We start from the raw sequence: 19,464 nt of genomic DNA, 5'->3' as shown, positions 1-19,464 counted from the left end.
CTTCTAGGTCTTGTTACCTGCAGTCACCCTACCTCAAGGAAAAACTCGGGTTGGGTTCCACTGCAACTAAAGATCAGTTCTTCGCGGAACACGGCAGGCTTCTGGGAGATGCACGGGCCCCTAGGCTGACCCACGGCATTCTTTCCTTTGGGCCACGCCCTACAACGCAGAACACGCTCTATCGAGAAGTTGATTTAGGGAAGGGCCCAGTGAGTACCATGTGTCTCTTCTGAATTTTTCGAAACAATAGGTACTTATGCTTCCTGTCAACCTCGAGGTGGGGGCCTGAGGGCACAGGCCTCTTTTCCCCAATGTTGACCATTACATTCGGGCACCCTGAAGCTTCTGCAAAAACACTTGTGTTTCCAGGATTCTAGGCCTTTCATGCAGGGCTCGGATAGGAAGTTGAGATTTTTTCCAAGAAACAGGGTGCCTGCGTTTCCCGGGTGGGATATTATCTTGCCCTGTGTCTTTTCTTCTTTGGGTGTACGCGCACCTCTCACGGTTGTGGCCTCCCCCATTGCGGAGCGCCGGCTCCTGAGGCTTAGGTTCAGCGGCTAAGGCTCCCGGGTCCGGCACTACGGCAGCAGGTGGGCTCTTCCCGGATCGGGGTCCGAACCCGTGTCTCCTGCATCGGCAGGCTGACTTTCAACTACAGTTCCACAAAGAAAGCCTGACCCTGCTTTAGAGCTAAAGGGAACCGCAACGCAACCACTGGCTTTTCACTACGGCCCTGGGTTTCCATGCAGAAAGATTGGTGGGCAGCAGCTTCCATGAGGCATTTTGGCTGTGCTACTTTCGTTTCACGAGGGTAGGCCTTTCCGGACTCCTGGCACGTTCGCACCAGTTTCCTTACCAGAACACTCAGGAAGCCAGGCTCCAGTGGGCCTGTGGAGCAGCAGCCAGCCCCGTAGGTCCTTCAGCGCACCCCTGTGTTTTCTGAGTGAAGCGCAACACACTGCACTCTTCCCTGGGAGAGCTAGATATCCTCAGCTCTGCCCCAGCTTCAGAAAGACGTTCCTAGCCAGTCCAGCCGGTCAAAAGCACTCTCGTTGCCGGGATCTTCGTCCCTGCGGGCATGCCTGCGAGCGGCGAATGAGCTTTCTCGAAAGAAGCAGGCTGCTTGCTTCCAGTTCCTGAGTAAGCTTTCCTGCCCTGCTTTAGGGCGAAAGGGAAACTCAGTGTCCACACGAGCCTCGAAAATCGCCCTGGTGGGCCGTGCCGATTGGAAGGCGTGCAGCAGTTTTCCTGAGGCATTCCTTGCTGTTCTGCTTTCGTTTTCGGGGGTACGCCTTTAAGGACTCCTAAGACCGTCGTGTCAGCACCCGTGTCCGTCCTAGAACACTGAGTACCGCCAGGCTCCTAGGGCCCGCTTGAGCATCATCCAGCCCCGAGGGCCCTTAGGTGTACGCCTGTTTATGCCGAGTGTAGGGCAACATACTGCACTCTTCCTTGGGAGAGACAGATTGCCTCAGCTCTCCAACAGCTTCTGTAACAAGGTTGTACCCAGTCCAACATGACCAGGACGTTGGCTTCCTCGCCTTACCTGAGCTCTACCTCGAAAAACACTCTGCTTAGCGCTCCTTCTCGGACCTCAAACCTGCAGTCACCTTACCCAAGGAAAAAGTCAGGCTGGGTTCCACTGCAACGAACGCACAGTTCTTCGTGGAACACTGCAGGCTTTTGGAAGAGGCACAAGCCCCTAGGCCGACCTGGGGCTTTCGAAAATGTAGGCAGTTCCCTACCAGCCGAAAACCCTGCATAGAAAAGTTGATTTAGGGGAGGGGGTCAGTGGGTAGCCTGTGTCTCTTCTGACTTCGTCAGGATAACAGGTACGTAAAGCAGTGCGTCAACCTCGAATGGAGGGCCTGATAGCACAAGCCTTGTTTTCCCCGCTGGAAAGCGCCATGCGTGAGCCCTTGACCCTTCCGGGTAATAGTGCGTTTGCCGGCTTACTAGTCAGTGCAGGCGTGGCACTGAGTAAAACCCGAGTTTCCTCGAAAGAAATAGGGTGCTACGACTTCCTGGGTGGGAGCTCTCCCTGCCCTGCTTTCTAGCGAAAGGGAAACTCAACATGAACACTCGCCTCGACGTGTGGCCCTGCTTTGCCATGCAGAAGGGGAGGCGTGCGGCAGCTTCTATGAGACCCACGTCGCAGCTCTGCTTTACTTTAAAGGCAGTAAGCTGTAAAGGCCTCCTAGGACCCTCGCGTCCGCACACGATTCTGTATACGAACACTGAGTAACTGCAGGCTCCTAGTGGCCTGGTGAGCCTCATCCAGTCGCGAAGATCCTTAGCTGTACCCCTCTGTAGCTGAGTGTAGGGCAACATATTGAACTCATGCGTTGGAGAGCTAGACTGCCTCCGGTCCCAGACGGATTCAGTCACACGGTTGTAGCCCTTCCAGCATTCAATGCCGGTCGGCCTCTCTGCCCTGTCAGAGCGATACGGAGAGAGACACTCTGCTCAGCATTCCTTCTAGGTCTTGTTACCTGCAGTCACCCTACCTCAAGGAAAAACTCGGGTTGGGTTCCACTGCAACTAAAGATCAGTTCTTCGCGGAACACGGCAGGCTTCTGGGAGATGCACGGGCCCCTAGGCTGACCCACGGCATTCTTTCCTTTGGGCCACGCCCTACAACGCAGAACACGCTCTATCGAGAAATTGATTTAGGGAAGGGCCCAGTGAGTACCATGTGTCTCTTCTGAATTTTTCGAAACAATAGGTACTTATGCTTCCTGTCAACCTCGAGGTGGGGGCCTGAGGGCACAGGCCTCTTTTCCCCAATGTTGACCATTACATTCGGGCACCCTGAAGCTTCTGCAAAAACACTTGTGTTTCCAGGATTCTAGGCCTTTCATGCAGGGCTCGGATAGGAAGTTGAGCTTTTTTCCAAGAAACAGGGTGCCTGCGTTTCCCGGGTGGGATATTATCTTGCCCTGTGTCTTTTCTTCTTTGGGTGTACGCGCACCTCTCACGGTTGTGGCCTCCCCCATTGCGGAGCGCCGGCTCCTGAGGCTTAGGTTCAGCGGCTAAGGCTCCCGGGTCCGGCACTACGGCAGCAGGTGGGATCTTCCCGGATCGGGGTCCGAACCCGTGTCTCCTGCATCGGCAGGCTGACTTTCAACTACAGTTCCACAAAGAAAGCCTGACCCTGCTTTAGAGCTAAAGGGAACCGCAACGCAACCACTGGCTTTTCACTACGGCCCTGGGTTTCCATGCAGAAAGATTGGTGGGCAGCAGCTTCCATGAGGCATTTTGGCTGTGCTACTTTCGTTTCACGAGGGTACGCCTTTCCGGACTCCTGGCACGTTCGCACCAGTTTCCTTACCAGAACACTCAGGAAGCCAGGCTCCAGTGGGCCTGTGGAGCAGCAGCCAGCCCCGTAGGTCCTTCAGCGCACCCCTGTGTTTTCTGAGTGAAGCGCAACACACTGCACTCTTCCCTGGGAGAGCTAGATATCCTCAGCTCTGCCCCAGCTTCAGAAAGACGTTCCTAGCCAGTCCAGCCGGTCAAAAGCACTCTCGTTGCCGGGATCTTAGTCCCTGCGGGCATGCCTGCGAGCGGCGAATGAGCTTTCTCGAAAGAAGCAGGCTGCTTGCTTCCAGTTCCTGAGTAAGCTTTCCTGCCCTGCTTTAGGGCGAAAGGGAAACTCAGTGTCCACACGAGCCTCGAAAATCGCCCTGGTGGGCCGTGCCGATTGGAAGGCGTGCAGCAGTTTTCCTGAGGCATTCCTTGCTGTTCTGCTTTCGTTTTCGGGGGTACGCCTTTAAGGACTCCTAAGACCGTCGTGTCAGCACCCGTGTCCGTCCTAGAACACTGAGTACCGCCAGGCTCCTAGGGCCCGCTTGAGCATCATCCAGCCCCGAGGGCCCTTAGGTGTACGCCTGTTTATGCCGAGTGTAGGGCAACATACTGCACTCTTCCTTGGGAGAGACAGATTGCCTCAGCTCTCCAACAGCTTCTGTAACAAGGTTGTACCCAGTCCAACATGACCAGGACGTTGGCTTCCTCGCCTTACCTGAGCTCTACCTCGAAAAACACTCTGCTTAGCGCTCCTTCTCGGACCTCAAACCTGCAGTCACCTTACCCAAGGAAAAAGTCAGGCTGGGTTCCACTGCAACGAACGCACAGTTCTTCGTGGAACACTGCAGGCTTTTGGAAGAGGCACAAGCCCCTAGGCCGACCTGGGGCTTTCGAAAATGTAGGCAGTTCCCTACCAGCCGAAAACCCTGCATAGAAAAGTTGATTTAGGGGAGGGGGTCAGTGGGTAGCCTGTGTCTCTTCTGACTTCGTCAGAATAACAGGTACGTAAAGCAGTGCGTCAACCTCGAATGGAGGGCCTGATAGCACAAGCCTTGTTTTCCCCGCTGGAAAGCGCCATGCGTGAGCCCTTGACCCTTCCGGGTAAGAGTGCGTTTGCCGGCTTACTAGTCAGTGCAGGCGTGGCACTGAGTAAAACCCGAGTTTCCTCGAAAGAAATAGGGTGCTACGACTTCCTGGGTGGGAGCTCTCCCTGCCCTGCTTTCTAGCGAAAGGGAAACTCAACATGAACACTCGCCTCGACGTGTGGCCCTGCTTTGCCATGCAGAAGGGGAGGCGTGCGGCAGCTTCTATGAGACCCACGTCGCAGCTCTGCTTTACTTTAAAGGCAGTAAGCTGTAAAGGCCTCCTAGGACCCTCGCGTCCGCACACGATTCTCTATACGAACACTGAGTAACTGCAGGCTCCTAGTGGCCTGGTGAGCCTCATCCAGTCGCGAAGATCCTTAGCTGTACCCCTCTGTAGCTGAGTGTAGGGCAACATATTGAACTCATGCGTTGGAGAGCTAGACTGCCTCCGGTCCCAGATGGATTCAGTCACACGGTTGTAGCCCTTCCAGCATTCAATGCCGGTCGGCCTCACTGCCCTGTCAGAGCGATACGGAGAGAGACACTCTGCTTAGCATTCCTTCTAGGTCTTGTTACCTGCAGTCACCCTACCTCAAGGAAAAACTCGGGTTGGGTTCCACTGCAACTGAAGATCAGTTCTTCGCGGAACACGGCAGGCTTCTGGGAGATGCACGGGCCCCTAGGCTGACCCACGGCATTCTTTCCTTTGGGCCACGCCCTACAACGCAGAACACGCTCTATCGAGAAGTTGATTTAGGGAAGGGCCCAGTGAGTACCATGTGTCTCTTCTGAATTTTTCGAAACAATAGGTACTTATGCTTCCTGTCAACCTCGAGGTGGGGGCCTGAGGGCACAGGCCTCTTTTCCCTAATGTTGACCATTACATTCGGGCACCCTGAAGCTTCTGCAAAAACACTTGTGTTTCCAGGATTCTAGTCCTTTCATGCAGGGCTCGGATAGGAAGTTGAGATTTTTCCCAAGAAACAGGGTGCCTGCGTTTCCCGGGTGGGATATTATCTTGCCCTGTGTCTTTTCTTCTTTGGGTGTACGCGCACCTCTCACGGTTGTGGCCTCCCCCATTGCGGAGCGCCGGCTCCTGAGGCTTAGGTTCAGCGGCTAAGGCTCCCGGGTCCGGCACTACGGCAGCAGGTGGGATCTTCCCGGATCGGGGTCCGAACCCGTGTCTCCTGCATCGGCAGGCTGACTTTCAACTACAGTTCCACAAAGAAAGCCTGACCCTGCTTTAGAGCTAAAGGGAACCGCAACGCAACCACTGGCTTTTCACTACGGCCCTGGGTTTCCATGCAGAAAGATTGGTGGGCAGCAGCTTCCATGAGGCATTTTGGCTGTGCTACTTTCGTTTCACGAGGGTAGGCCTTTCCGGACTCCTGGCACGTTCGCACCAGTTTCCTTACCAGAACACTCAGGAAGCCAGGCTCCAGTGGGCCTGTGGAGCAGCAGCCAGCCCCGTAGGTCCTTCAGCGCACCCCTGTGTTTTCTGAGTGAAGCGCAACACACTGCACTCTTCCCTGGGAGAGCTAGATATCCTCAGCTCTGCCCCAGCTTCAGAAAGACGTTCCTAGCCAGTCCAGCCGGTCAAAAGCACTCTCGTTGCCGGGATCTTAGTCCCTGCGGGCATGCCTGCGAGCGGCGAATGAGCTTTCTCGAAAGAAGCAGGCTGCTTGCTTCCAGTTCCTGAGTAAGCTTTCCTGCCCTGCTTTAGGGCGAAAGGGAAACTCAGTGTCCACACGAGCCTCGAAAATCGCCCTGGTGGGCCGTGCCGATTGGAAGGCGTGCAGCAGTTTTCCTGAGGCATTCCTTGCTGTTCTGCTTTCGTTTTCGGGGGTACGCCTTTAAGGACTCCTAAGACCGTCGTGTCAGCACCCGTGTCCGTCCTAGAACACTGAGTACCGCCAGGCTCCTAGGGCCCGCTTGAGCATCATCCAGCCCCGAGGGCCCTTAGGTGTACGCCTGTTTATGCCGAGTGTAGGGCAACATACTGCACTCTTCCTTGGGAGAGACAGATTGCCTCAGCTCTCCAACAGCTTCTGTAACAAGGTTGTATCCAGTCCAACATGACCAGGACGTTGGCTTCCTCGCCTTACCTGAGCTCTACCTCGAAAAACACTCTGCTTAGCGCTCCTTCTCGGACCTCAAACCTGCAGTCACCTTACCCAAGGAAAAAGTCAGGCTGGGTTCCACTGCAACGAACGCACAGTTCTTCGTGGAACACTGCAGGCTTTTGGAAGAGGCACAAGCCCCTAGGCCGACCTGGGGCTTTCGAAAATGTAGGCAGTTCCCTACCAGCCGAAAACCCTGCATAGAAAAGTTGATTTAGGGGAGGGGGTCAGTGGGTAGCCTGTGTCTCTTCTGACTTCGTCAGGATAACAGGTACGTAAAGCAGTGCGTCAACCTCGAATGGAGGGCCTGATAGCACAAGCCTTGTTTTCCCCGCTGGAAAGCGCCATGCGTGAGCCCTTGACCCTTCCGGGTAAGAGTGCGTTTGCCGGCTTACTAGTCAGTGCAGGCGTGGCACTGAGTAAAACCCGAGTTTCCTCGAAAGAAATAGGGTGCTACGACTTCCTGGGTGGGAGCTCTCCCTGCCCTGCTTTCTAGCGAAAGGGAAACTCAACATGAACACTCGCCTCGACGTGTGGCCCTGCTTTGCCATGCAGAAGGGGAGGCGTGCGGCAGCTTCTATGAGACCCACGTCGCAGCTCTGCTTTACTTTAAAGGCAGTAAGCTGTAAAGGCCTCCTAGGACCCTCGCGTCCGCACACGATTCTCTATACGAACACTGAGTAACTGCAGGCTCCTAGTGGCCTGGTGAGCCTCATCCAGTCGCGAAGATCCTTAGCTGTACCCCTCTGTAGCTGAGTGTAGGGCAACATATTGAACTCATGCGTTGGAGAGCTAGACTGCCTCCGGTCCCAGACGGATTCAGTCACACGGTTGTAGCCCTTCCAGCATTCAATGCCGGTCGGCCTCACTGCCCTGTCAGAGCGATACGGAGAGAGACACTCTGCTTAGCATTCCTTCTAGGTCTTGTTACCTGCAGTCACCCTACCTCAAGGAAAAACTCGGGTTGGGTTCCACTGCAACTGAAGATCAGTTCTTCGCGGAACACGGCAGGCTTCTGGGAGATGCACGGGCCCCTAGGCTGACCCACGGCATTCTTTCCTTTGGGCCACGCCCTACAACGCAGAACACGCTCTATCGAGAAATTGATTTAGGGAAGGGCCCAGTGAGTACCATGTGTCTCTTCTGAATTTTTCGAAACAATAGGTACTTATGCTTCCTGTCAACCTCGAGGTGGGGGCCTGAGGGCACAGGCCTCTTTTCCCTAATGTTGACCATTACATTCGGGCACCCTGAAGCTTCTGCAAAAACACTTGTGTTTCCAGGATTCTAGTCCTTTCATGCAGGGCTCGGATAGGAAGTTGAGATTTTTCCCAAGAAACAGGGTGCCTGCGTTTCCCGGGTGGGATATTATCTTGCCCTGTGTCTTTTCTTCTTTGGGTGTACGCGCACCTCTCACGGTTGTGGCCTCCCCCATTGCGGAGCGCCGGCTCCTGAGGCTTAGGTTCAGCGGCTAAGGCTCCCGGGTCCGGCACTACGGCAGCAGGTGGGATCTTCCCGGATCGGGGTCCGAACCCGTGTCTCCTGCATCGGCAGGCTGACTTTCCACTACAGTTCCACAAAGAAAGCCTGACCCTGCTTTAGAGCTAAAGGGAACCGCAACGCAACCACTGGCTTTTCACTACGGCCCTGGGTTTCCATGCAGAAAGATTGGTGGGCAGCAGCTTCCATGAGGCATTTTGGCTGTGCTACTTTCGTTTCACGAGGGTAGGCCTTTCCGGACTCCTGGCACGTTCGCACCAGTTTCCTTACCAGAACACTCAGGAAGCCAGGCTCCAGTGGGCCTGTGGAGCAGCAGCCAGCCCCGTAGGTCCTTCAGCGCACCCCTGTGTTTTCTGAGTGAAGCGCAACACACTGCACTCTTCCCTGGGAGAGCTAGATATCCTCAGCTCTGCCCCAGCTTCAGAAAGACGTTCCTAGCCAGTCCAGCCGGTCAAAAGCACTCTCGTTGCCGGGATCTTCGTCCCTGCGGGCATGCCTGCGAGCGGCGAATGAGCTTTCTCGAAAGAAGCAGGCTGCTTGCTTCCAGTTCCTGAGTAAGCTTTCCTGCCCTGCTTTAGGGCGAAAGGGAAACTCAGTGTCCACACGAGCCTCGAAAATCGCCCTGGTGGGCCGTGCCGATTGGAAGGCGTGCAGCAGTTTTCCTGAGGCATTCCTTGCTGTTCTGCTTTCGTTTTCGGGGGTACGCCTTTAAGGACTCCTAAGACCGTCGTGTCAGCACCCGTGTCCGTCCTAGAACACTGAGTACCGCCAGGCTCCTAGGGCCCGCTTGAGCATCATCCAGCCCCGAGGGCCCTTAGGTGTACGCCTGTTTATGCCGAGTGTAGGGCAACATACTGCACTCTTCCTTGGGAGAGACAGATTGCCTCAGCTCTCCAACAGCTTCTGTAACAAGGTTGTACCCAGTCCAACATGACCAGGACGTTGGCTTCCTCGCCTTACCTGAGCTCTACCTCGAAAAACACTCTGCTTAGCGCTCCTTCTCGGACCTCAAACCTGCAGTCACCTTACCCAAGGAAAAAGTCAGGCTGGGTTCCACTGCAACGAACGCACAGTTCTTCGTGGAACACTGCAGGCTTTTGGAAGAGGCACAAGCCCCTAGGCCGACCTGGGGCTTTCGAAAATGTAGGCAGTTCCCTACCAGCCGAAAACCCTGCATAGAAAAGTTGATTTAGGGGAGGGGGTCAGTGGGTAGCCTGTGTCTCTTCTGACTTCGTCAGGATAACAGGTACGTAAAGCAGTGCGTCAACCTCGAATGGGGGGCCTGATAGCACAAGCCTTGTTTTCCCCGCTGGAAAGCGCCATGCGTGAGCCCTTGACCCTTCCGGGTAATAGTGCGTTTGCCGGCTTACTAGTCAGTGCAGGCGTGGCACTGAGTAAAACCCGAGTTTCCTCGAAAGAAATAGGGTGCTACGACTTCCTGGGTGGGAGCTCTCCCTGCCCTGCTTTCTAGCGAAAGGGAAACTCAACATGAACACTCGCCTCGACGTGTGGCCCTGCTTTGCCATGCAGAAGGGGAGGCGTGCGGCAGCTTCTATGAGACCCACGTCGCAGCTCTGCTTTACTTTAAAGGCAGTAAGCTGTAAAGGCCTCCTAGGACCCTCGCGTCCGCACACTATTCTGTATACGAACACTGAGTAACTGCAGGCTCCTAGTGGCCTGGTGAGCCTCATCCAGTCGCGAAGATCCTTAGCTGTACCCCTCTGTAGCTGAGTGTAGGGCAACATATTGAACTCATGCGTTGGAGAGCTAGACTGCCTCCGGTCCCAGACGGATTCAGTCACACGGTTGTAGCCCTTCCAGCATTCAATGCCGGTCGGCCTCTCTGCCCTGTCAGAGCGATACGGAGAGAGACACTCTGCTCAGCATTCCTTCTAGGTCTTGTTACCTGCAGTCACCCTACCTCAAGGAAAAACTCGGGTTGGGTTCCACTGCAACTAAAGATCAGTTCTTCGCGGAACACGGCAGGCTTCTGGGAGATGCACGGGCCCCTAGGCTGACCCACGGCATTCTTTCCTTTGGGCCACGCCCTACAACGCAGAACACGCTCTATCGAGAAATTGATTTAGGGAAGGGCCCAGTGAGTACCATGTGTCTCTTCTGAATTTTTCGAAACAATAGGTACTTATGCTTCCTGTCAACCTCGAGGTGGGGGCCTGAGGGCACAGGCCTCTTTTCCCCAATGTTGACCATTACATTCGGGCACCCTGAAGCTTCTGCAAAAACACTTGTGTTTCCAGGATTCTAGGCCTTTCATGCAGGGCTCGGATAGGAAGTTGAGATTTTTTCCAAGAAACAGGGTGCCTGCGTTTCCCGGGTGGGATATTATCTTGCCCTGTGTCTTTTCTTCTTTGGGTGTACGCGCACCTCTCACGGTTGTGGCCTCCCCCATTGCGGAGCGCCGGCTCCTGAGGCTTAGGTTCAGCGGCTAAGGCTCCCGGGTCCGGCACTACGGCAGCAGGTGGGATCTTCCCGGATCGGGGTCCGAACCCGTGTCTCCTGCATCGGCAGGCTGACTTTCAACTACAGTTCCACAAAGAAAGCCTGACCCTGCTTTAGAGCTAAAGGGAACCGCAACGCAACCACTGGCTTTTCACTACGGCCCTGGGTTTCCATGCAGAAAGATTGGTGGGCAGCAGCTTCCATGAGGCATTTTGGCTGTGCTACTTTCGTTTCACGAGGGTAGGCCTTTCCGGACTCCTGGCACGTTCGCACCAGTTTCCTTACCAGAACACTCAGGAAGCCAGGCTCCAGTGGGCCTGTGGAGCAGCAGCCAGCCCCGTAGGTCCTTCAGCGCACCCCTGTGTTTTCTGAGTGAAGCGCAACACACTGCACTCTTCCCTGGGAGAGCTAGATATCCTCAGCTCTGCCCCAGCTTCAGAAAGACGTTCCTAGCCAGTCCAGCCGGTCAAAAGCACTCTCGTTGCCGGGATCTTCGTCCCTGCGGGCATGCCTGCGAGCGGCGAATGAGCTTTCTCGAAAGAAGCAGGCTGCTTGCTTCCAGTTCCTGAGTAAGCTTTCCTGCCCTGCTTTAGGGCGAAAGGGAAACTCAGTGTCCACACGAGCCTCGAAAATCGCCCTGGTGGGCCGTGCCGATTGGAAGGCGTGCAGCAGTTTTCCTGAGGCATTCCTTGCTGTTCTGCTTTCGTTTTCGGGGGTACGCCTTTAAGGACTCCTAAGACCGTCGTGTCAGCACCCGTGTCCGTCCTAGAACACTGAGTACCGCCAGGCTCCTAGGGCCCGCTTGAGCATCATCCAGCCCCGAGGGCCCTTAGGTGTACGCCTGTTTATGCCGAGTGTAGGGCAACATACTGCACTCTTCCTTGGGAGAGACAGATTGCCTCAGCTCTCCAACAGCTTCTGTAACAAGGTTGTATCCAGTCCAACATGACCAGGACGTTGGCTTCCTCGCCTTACCTGAGCTCTACCTCGAAAAACACTCTGCTTAGCGCTCCTTCTCGGACCTCAAACCTGCAGTCACCTTACCCAAGGAAAAAGTCAGGCTGGGTTCCACTGCAACGAACGCACAGTTCTTCGTGGAACACTGCAGGCTTTTGGAAGAGGCACAAGCCCCTAGGCCGACCTGGGGCTTTCGAAAATGTAGGCAGTTCCCTACCAGCCGAAAACCCTGCATAGAAAAGTTGATTTAGGGGAGGGGGTCAGTGGGTAGCCTGTGTCTCTTCTGACTTCGTCAGAATAACAGGTACGTAAAGCAGTGCGTCAACCTCGAATGGAGGGCCTGATAGCACAAGCCTTGTTTTCCCCGCTGGAAAGCGCCATGCGTGAGCCCTTGACCCTTCCGGGTAAGAGTGCGTTTGCCGGCTTACTAGTCAGTGCAGGCGTGGCACTGAGTAAAACCCGAGTTTCCTCGAAAGAAATAGGGTGCTACGACTTCCTGGGTGGGAGCTCTCCCTGCCCTGCTTTCTAGCGAAAGGGAAACTCAACATGAACACTCGCCTCGACGTGTGGCCCTGCTTTGCCATGCAGAAGGGGAGGCGTGCGGCAGCTTCTATGAGACCCACGTCGCAGCTCTGCTTTACTTTAAAGGCAGTAAGCTGTAAAGGCCTCCTAGGACCCTCGCGTCCGCACACGATTCTCTATACGAACACTGAGTAACTGCAGGCTCCTAGTGGCCTGGTGAGCCTCATCCAGTCGCGAAGATCCTTAGCTGTACCCCTCTGTAGCTGAGTGTAGGGCAACATATTGAACTCATGCGTTGGAGAGCTAGACTGCCTCCGGTCCCAGACGGATTCAGTCACACGGTTGTAGCCCTTCCAGCATTCAATGCCGGTCGGCCTCACTGCCCTGTCAGAGCGATACGGAGAGAGACACTCTGCTTAGCATTCCTTCTAGGTCTTGTTACCTGCAGTCACCCTACCTCAAGGAAAAACTCGGGTTGGGTTCCACTGCAACTGAAGATCAGTTCTTCGCGGAACACGGCAGGCTTCTGGGAGATGCACGGGCCCCTAGGCTGACCCACGGCATTCTTTCCTTTGGGCCACGCCCTACAACGCAGAACACGCTCTATCGAGAAGTTGATTTAGGGAAGGGCCCAGTGAGTACCATGTGTCTCTTCTGAATTTTTCGAAACAATAGGTACTTATGCTTCCTGTCAACCTCGAGGTGGGGGCCTGAGGGCACAGGCCTCTTTTCCCTAATGTTGACCATTACATTCGGGCACCCTGAAGCTTCTGCAAAAACACTTGTGTTTCCAGGATTCTAGTCCTTTCATGCAGGGCTCGGATAGGAAGTTGAGATTTTTTCCAAGAAACAGGGTGCCTGCGTTTCCCGGGTGGGATATTATCTTGCCCTGTGTCTTTTCTTCTTTGGGTGTACGCACACCTCTCACGGTTGTGGCCTCCCCCATTGCGGAGCGCCGGCTCCTGAGGCTTAGGTTCAGCGGCTAAGGCTCCCGGGTCCGGCACTACGGCAGCAGGTGGGATCTTCCCGGATCGGGGTCCGAACCCGTGTCTCCTGCATCGGCAGGCTGACTTTCAACTACAGTTCCACAAAGAAAGCCTGACCCTGCTTTAGAGCTAAAGGGAACCGCAACGCAACCACTGGCTTTTCACTACGGCCCTGGGTTTCCATGCAGAAAGATTGGTGGGCAGCAGCTTCCATGAGGCATTTTGGCTGTGCTACTTTCGTTTCACGAGGGTAGGCCTTTCCGGACTCCTGGCACGTTCGCACCAGTTTCCTTACCAGAACACTCAGGAAGCCAGGCTCCAGTGGGCCTGTGGAGCAGCAGCCAGCCCCGTAGGTCCTTCAGCGCACCCCTGTGTTTTCTGAGTGAAGCGCAACACACTGCACTCTTCCCTGGGAGAGCTAGATATCCTCAGCTCTGCCCCAGCTTCAGAAAGACGTTCCTAGCCAGTCCAGCCGGTCAAAAGCACTCTCGTTGCCGGGATCTTCGTCCCTGCGGGCATGCCTGCGAGCGGCGAATGAGCTTTCTCGAAAGAAGCAGGCTGCTTGCTTCCAGTTCCTGAGTAAGCTTTCCTGCCCTGCTTTAGGGCGAAAGGGAAACTCAGTGTCCACACGAGCCTCGAAAATCGCCCTGGTGGGCCGTGCCGATTGGAAGGCGTGCAGCAGTTTTCCTGAGGCATTCCTTGCTGTTCTGCTTTCGTTTTCGGGGGTACGCCTTTAAGGACTCCTAAGACCGTCGTGTCAGCACCCGTGTCCGTCCTAGAACACTGAGTACCGCCAGGCTCCTAGGGCCCGCTTGAGCATCATCCAGCCCCGAGGGCCCTTAGGTGTACGCCTGTTTATGCCGAGTGTAGGGCAACATACTGCACTCTTCCTTGGGAGAGACACATTTCCTCAGCTCTCCAACAGCTTCTGTAACAAGGTTGTACCCAGTCCAACATGACCAGGACGTTGGCTTCCTCGCCTTACCTGAGCTCTACCTCGAAAAACACTCTGCTTAGCGCTCCTTCTCGGACCTCAAACCTGCAGTCACCTTACCCAAGGAAAAAGTCAGGCTGGGTTCCACTGCAACGAACGCACAGTTCTTCGTGGAACACTGCAGGCTTTTGGAAGAGGCACAAGCCCCTAGGCCGACCTGGGGCTTTCGAAAATGTAGGCAGTTCCCTACCAGCCGAAAACCCTGCATAGAAAAGTTGATTTAGGGGAGGGGGTCAGTGGGTAGCCTGTGTCTCTTCTGACTTCGTCAGAATAACAGGTACGTAAAGCAGTGCGTCAACCTCGAATGGGGGGCCTGATAGCACAAGCCTTGTTTTCCCCGCTGGAAAGCGCCATGCGTGAGCCCTTGACCCTTCCGGGTAATAGTGCGTTTGCCGGCTTACTAGTCAGTGCAGGCGTGGCACTGAGTAAAACCCGAGTTTCCTCGAAAGAAATAGGGTGCTACGACTTCCTGGGTGGGAGCTCTCCCTGCCCTGCTTTCTAGCGAAAGGGAAACTCAACATGAACACTCGCCTCGACGTGTGGCCCTGCTTTGCCATGCAGAAGGGGAGGCGTGCGGCAGCTTCTATGAGACCCACGTCGCAGCTCTGCTTTACTTTAAAGGCAGTAAGCTGTAAAGGCCTCCTAGGACCCTCGCGTCCGCACACGATTCTCTATACGAACACTGAGTAACTGCAGGCTCCTAGTGGCCTGGTGAGCCTCATCCAGTCGCGAAGATCCTTAGCTGTACCCCTCTGTAGCTGAGTGTAGGGCAACATATTGAACTCATGCGTTGGAGAGCTAGACTGCCTCCGGTCCCAGACGGATTCAGTCACACGGTTGTAGCCCTTCCAGCATTCAATGCCGGTCGGCCTCACTGCCCTGTCAGAGCGATACGGAGAGAGACACTCTGCTCAGCATTCCTTCTAGGTCTTGTTACCTGCAGTCACCCTACCTCAAGGAAAAACTCGGGTTGGGTTCCACTGCAACTAAAGATCAGTTCTTCGCGGAACACGGCAGGCTTCTGGGAGATGCACGGGCCCCTAGGCTGACCCACGGCATTCTTTCCTTTGGGCCACGCCCTACAACGCAGAACCCGCTCTATCGAGAAGTTGATTTAGGGAAGGGCCCAGTGAGTACCATGTGTCTCTTCTGAATTTTTCGAAACAATAGGTACTTATGCTTCCTGTCAACCTCGAGGTTGGGGCCTGAGGGCACAGGCCTCTTTTCCCCAATGTTGACCATTACATTCGGGCACCCTGAAGCTTCTGCAAAAACACTTGTGTTTCCAGGATTCTAGTCCTTTCATGCAGGGCTCGGATAGGAAGTTGAGATTTTTTCCAAGAAACAGGGTGCCTGCGTTTCCCGGGTGGGATATTATCTTGCCCTGTGTCTTTTCTTCTTTGGGTGTACGCGCACCTCTCACGGTTGTGGCCTCCCCCATTGCGGAGCGCCGGCTCCTGAGGCTTAGGTTCAGCGGCTAAGGCTCCCGGGTCCGGCACTACGGCAGCAGGTGGGATCTTCCCGGATCGGGGTCCGAACCCGTGTCTCCTGCATTGGCAGGCTGACTTTCAACTACAGTTCCACAAGGAAAGCCTGACCCTGCTTTAGAGCTAAAGGGAACCGCAACGCAACCACTGGCTTTTCACTACGGCCCTGGGTTTCCATGCAGAAAGATTGGTGGGCAGCAGCTTCCATGAGGCATTTTGGCTGTGCTACTTTCGTTTCACGAGGGTAGGCCTTTCCGGACTCCTGGCACGTTCGCACCAGTTTCCTTACCAGAACACTCAGGAAGCCAGGCTCCAGTGGGCCTGTGGAGCAGCAGCCAGCCCCGTAGGTCCTTCAGCGCACCCCTGTGTTTTCTGAGTGAAGCGCAACACACTGCACTCTTCCCTGGGAGAGCTAGATATCCTCAGCTCTGCCCCAGCTTCAGAAAGACGTTCCTAGCCAGTCCAGCCGGTCAAAAGCACTCTCGTTGCCGGGATCTTAGTCCCTGCGGGCATGCCTGCGAGCGGCGAATGAGCTTTCTCGAAAGAAGCAGGCTGCTTGCTTCCAGTTCCTGAGTAAGCTTTCCTGCCCTGCTTTAGGGCGAAAGGGAAACTCAGTGTCCACACGAGCCTCGAAAATCGCCCTGGTGGGCCGTGCCGATTGGAAGGCGTGCAGCAGTTTTCCTGAGGCATTCCTTGCTGTTCTGCTTTCGTTTTCGGGGGTACGCCTTTAAGGACTCCTAAGACCGTCGTGTCAGCACCCGTGTCCGTCCTAGAACACTGAGTACCGCCAGGCTCCTAGGGCCCGCTTGAGCATCATCCAGCCCCGAGGGCCCTTAGGTGTACGCCTGTTTATGCCGAGTGTAGGGCAACATACTGCACTCTTCCTTGGGAGAGACAGATTGCCTCAGCTCTCCAACAGCTTCTGTAACAAGGTTGTACCCAGTCCAACATGACCAGGACGTTGGCTTCCTCGCCTTACCTGAGCTCTACCTCGAAAAACACTCTGCTTAGCGCTCCTTCTCGGACCTCAAACCTGCAGTCACCTTACCCAAGGAAAAAGTCAGGCTGGGTTCCACTGCAACGAACGCACAGTTCTTCGTGGAACACTGCAGGCTTTTGGAAGAGGCACAAGCCCCTAGGCCGACCTGGGGCTTTCGAAAATGTAGGCAGTTCCCTACCAGCCGAAAACCCTGCATAGAAAAGTTGATTTAGGGGAGGGGGTCAGTGGGTAGCCTGTGTCTCTTCTGACTTCGTCAGAATAACAGGTACGTAAAGCAGTGCGTCAACCTCGAATGGGGGGCCTGATAGCACAAGCCTTGTTTTCCCCGCTGGAAAGCGCCATGCGTGAGCCCTTGACCCTTCCGGGTAATAGTGCGTTTGCCGGCTTACTAGTCAGTGCAGGCGTGGCACTGAGTAAAACCCGAGTTTCCTCGAAAGAAATAGGGTGCTACGACTTCCTGGGTGGGAGCTCTCCCTGCCCTGCTTTCTAGCGAAAGGGAAACTCAACATGAACACTCGCCTCGACGTGTGGCCCTGCTTTGCCATGCAGAAGGGGAGGCGTGCGGCAGCTTCTATGAGACCCACGTCGCAGCTCTGCTTTACTTTAAAGGCAGTAAGCTGTAAAGGCCTCCTAGGACCCTCGCGTCCACACACGATTCTCTATACGAACACTGAGTAACTGCAGGCTCCTAGTGGCCTGGTGAGCCTCATCCAGTCGCGAAGATCCTTAGCTGTACCCCTCTGTAGCTGAGTGTAGGGCAACATATTGAACTCATGCGTTGGAGAGCTAGACTGCCTCCGGTCCCAGACGGATTCAGTCACACGGTTGTAGCCCTTCCAGCATTCAATGCCGGTCGGCCTCACTGCCCTGTCAGAGCGATACGGAGAGAGACACTCTGCTCAGCATTCCTTCTAGGTCTTGTTACCTGCAGTCACCCTACCTCAAGGAAAAACTCGGGTTGGGTTCCACTGCAACTAAAGATCAGTTCTTCGCGGAACACGGCAGGCTTCTGGGAGATGCACGGGCCCCTAGGCTGACCCACGGCATTCTTTCCTTTGGGCCACGCCCTACAACGCAGAACACGCTCTATCGAGAAGTTGATTTAGGGAAGGGCCCAGTGAGTACCATGTGTCTCTTCTGAATTTTTCGAAACAATAGGTACTATGCTTCCTGTCAACCTCGAGGTGGGGGCCTGAGGGCACAGGCCTCTTTTCCCCAATGTTGACCATTACATTCGGGCACCCTGAAGCTTCTGCAAAAACACTTGTGTTTCCAGGATTCTAGTCCTTTCATGCAGGGCTCGGATAGGAAGTTGAGATTTTTTCCAAGAAACAGGGTGCCTGCGTTTCCCGGGTGGGATATTATCTTGCCCTGTGTCTTTTCTTCTTTGGGTGTACGCGCACCTCTCACGGTTGTGGCCTCCCCCATTGCGGAGCGCCGGCTCCTGAGGCTTAGGTTCAGCGGCTAAGGCTCCCGGGTCCGGCACTACGGCAGCAGGTGGGATCTTCCCGGATCGGGGTCCGAACCCGTGTCTCCTGCATCGGCAGGCTGACTTTCAACTACAGTTCCACAAAGAAAGCCTGACCCTGCTTTAGAGCTAAAGGGAACCGCAACGCAACCACTGGCTTTTCACTACGGCCCTGGGTTTCCATGCAGAAAGATTGGTGGGCAGCAGCTTCCATGAGGCATTTTGGCTGTGCTACTTTCGTTTCACGAGGGTAGGCCTTTCCGGACTCCTGGCACGTTCGCACCAGTTTCCTTACCAGAACACTCAGGAAGCCAGGCTCCAGTGGGCCTGTGGAGCAGCAGCCAGCCCCGTAGGTCCTTCAGCGCACCCCTGTGTTTTCTGAGTGAAGCGCAACACACTGCACTCTTCCCTGGGAGAGCTAGATATCCTCAGCTCTGCCCCAGCTTCAGAAAGACGTTCCTAGCCAGTCCAGCCGGTCAAAAGCACTCTCGTTGCCGGGATCTTAGTCCCTGCGGGCATGCCTGCGAGCGGCGAATGAGCTTTCTCGAAAGAAGCAGGCTGCTTGCTTCCAGTTCCTGAGTAAGCTTTCCTGCCCTGCTTTAGGGCGAAAGGGAAACTCAGTGTCCACACGAGCCTCGAAAATCGCCCTGGTGGGCCGTGCCGATTGGAAGGCGTGCAGCAGTTTTCCTGAGGCATTCCTTGCTGTTCTGCTTTCGTTTTCGGGGGTACGCCTTTAAGGACTCCTAAGACCGTCGTGTCAGCACCCGTGTCCGTCCTAGAACACTGAGTACCGCCAGGCTCCTAGGGCCCGCTTGAGCATCATCCAGCCCCGAGGGCCCTTAGGTGTACGCCTGTTTATGCCGAGTGTAGGGCAACATACTGCACTCTTCCTTGGGAGAGACAGATTTCCTCAGCTCTCCAACAGCTTCTGTAACAAGGTTGTACCCAGTCCAACATGACCAGGACGTTGGCTTCCTCGCCTTACCTGAGCTCTACCTCGAAAAACACTCTGCTTAGCGCTCCTTCTCGGACCTCAAACCTGCAGTCACCTTACCCAAGGAAAAAGTCAGGCTGGGTTCCACTGCAACGGACGCACAGTTCTTCGTGGAACACTGCAGGCTTTTGGAAGAGGCACAAGCCCCTAGGCCGACCTGGGGCTTTCGAAAATGTAGGCAGTTCCCTACCAGCCGAAAACCCTGCATAGAAAAGTTGATTTAGGGGAGGGGGTCAGTGGGTAGCCTGTGTCTCTTCTGACTTCGTCAGAATAACAGGTACGTAAAGCAGTGCGTCAACCTCGAATGGGGGGCCTGATAGCACAAGCCTTGTTTTCCCCGCTGGAAAGCGCCATGCGTGAGCCCTTGACCCTTCCGGGTAATAGTGCGTTTGCCGGCTTACTAGTCAGTGCAGGCGTGGCACTGAGTAAAACCCGAGTTTCCTCGAAAGAAATAGGGTGCTACGACTTCCTGGGTGGGAGCTCTCCCTGCCCTGCTTTCTAGCGAAAGGGAAACTCAACATGAACACTCGCCTCGACTTGTGGCCCTGCTTTGCCATGCAGAAGGGGAGGCGTGCGGCAGCTTCT

The sequence above is a fragment of the Mesoplodon densirostris genome, chromosome 17, assembly GCF_025265405.1.
Source record: "Mesoplodon densirostris isolate mMesDen1 chromosome 17, mMesDen1 primary haplotype, whole genome shotgun sequence".
In the NCBI taxonomy this organism is placed as follows: Eukaryota; Metazoa; Chordata; class Mammalia; order Artiodactyla; family Ziphiidae; genus Mesoplodon; species Mesoplodon densirostris.
Note: the sequence above shows the minus strand (reverse complement) of the source record.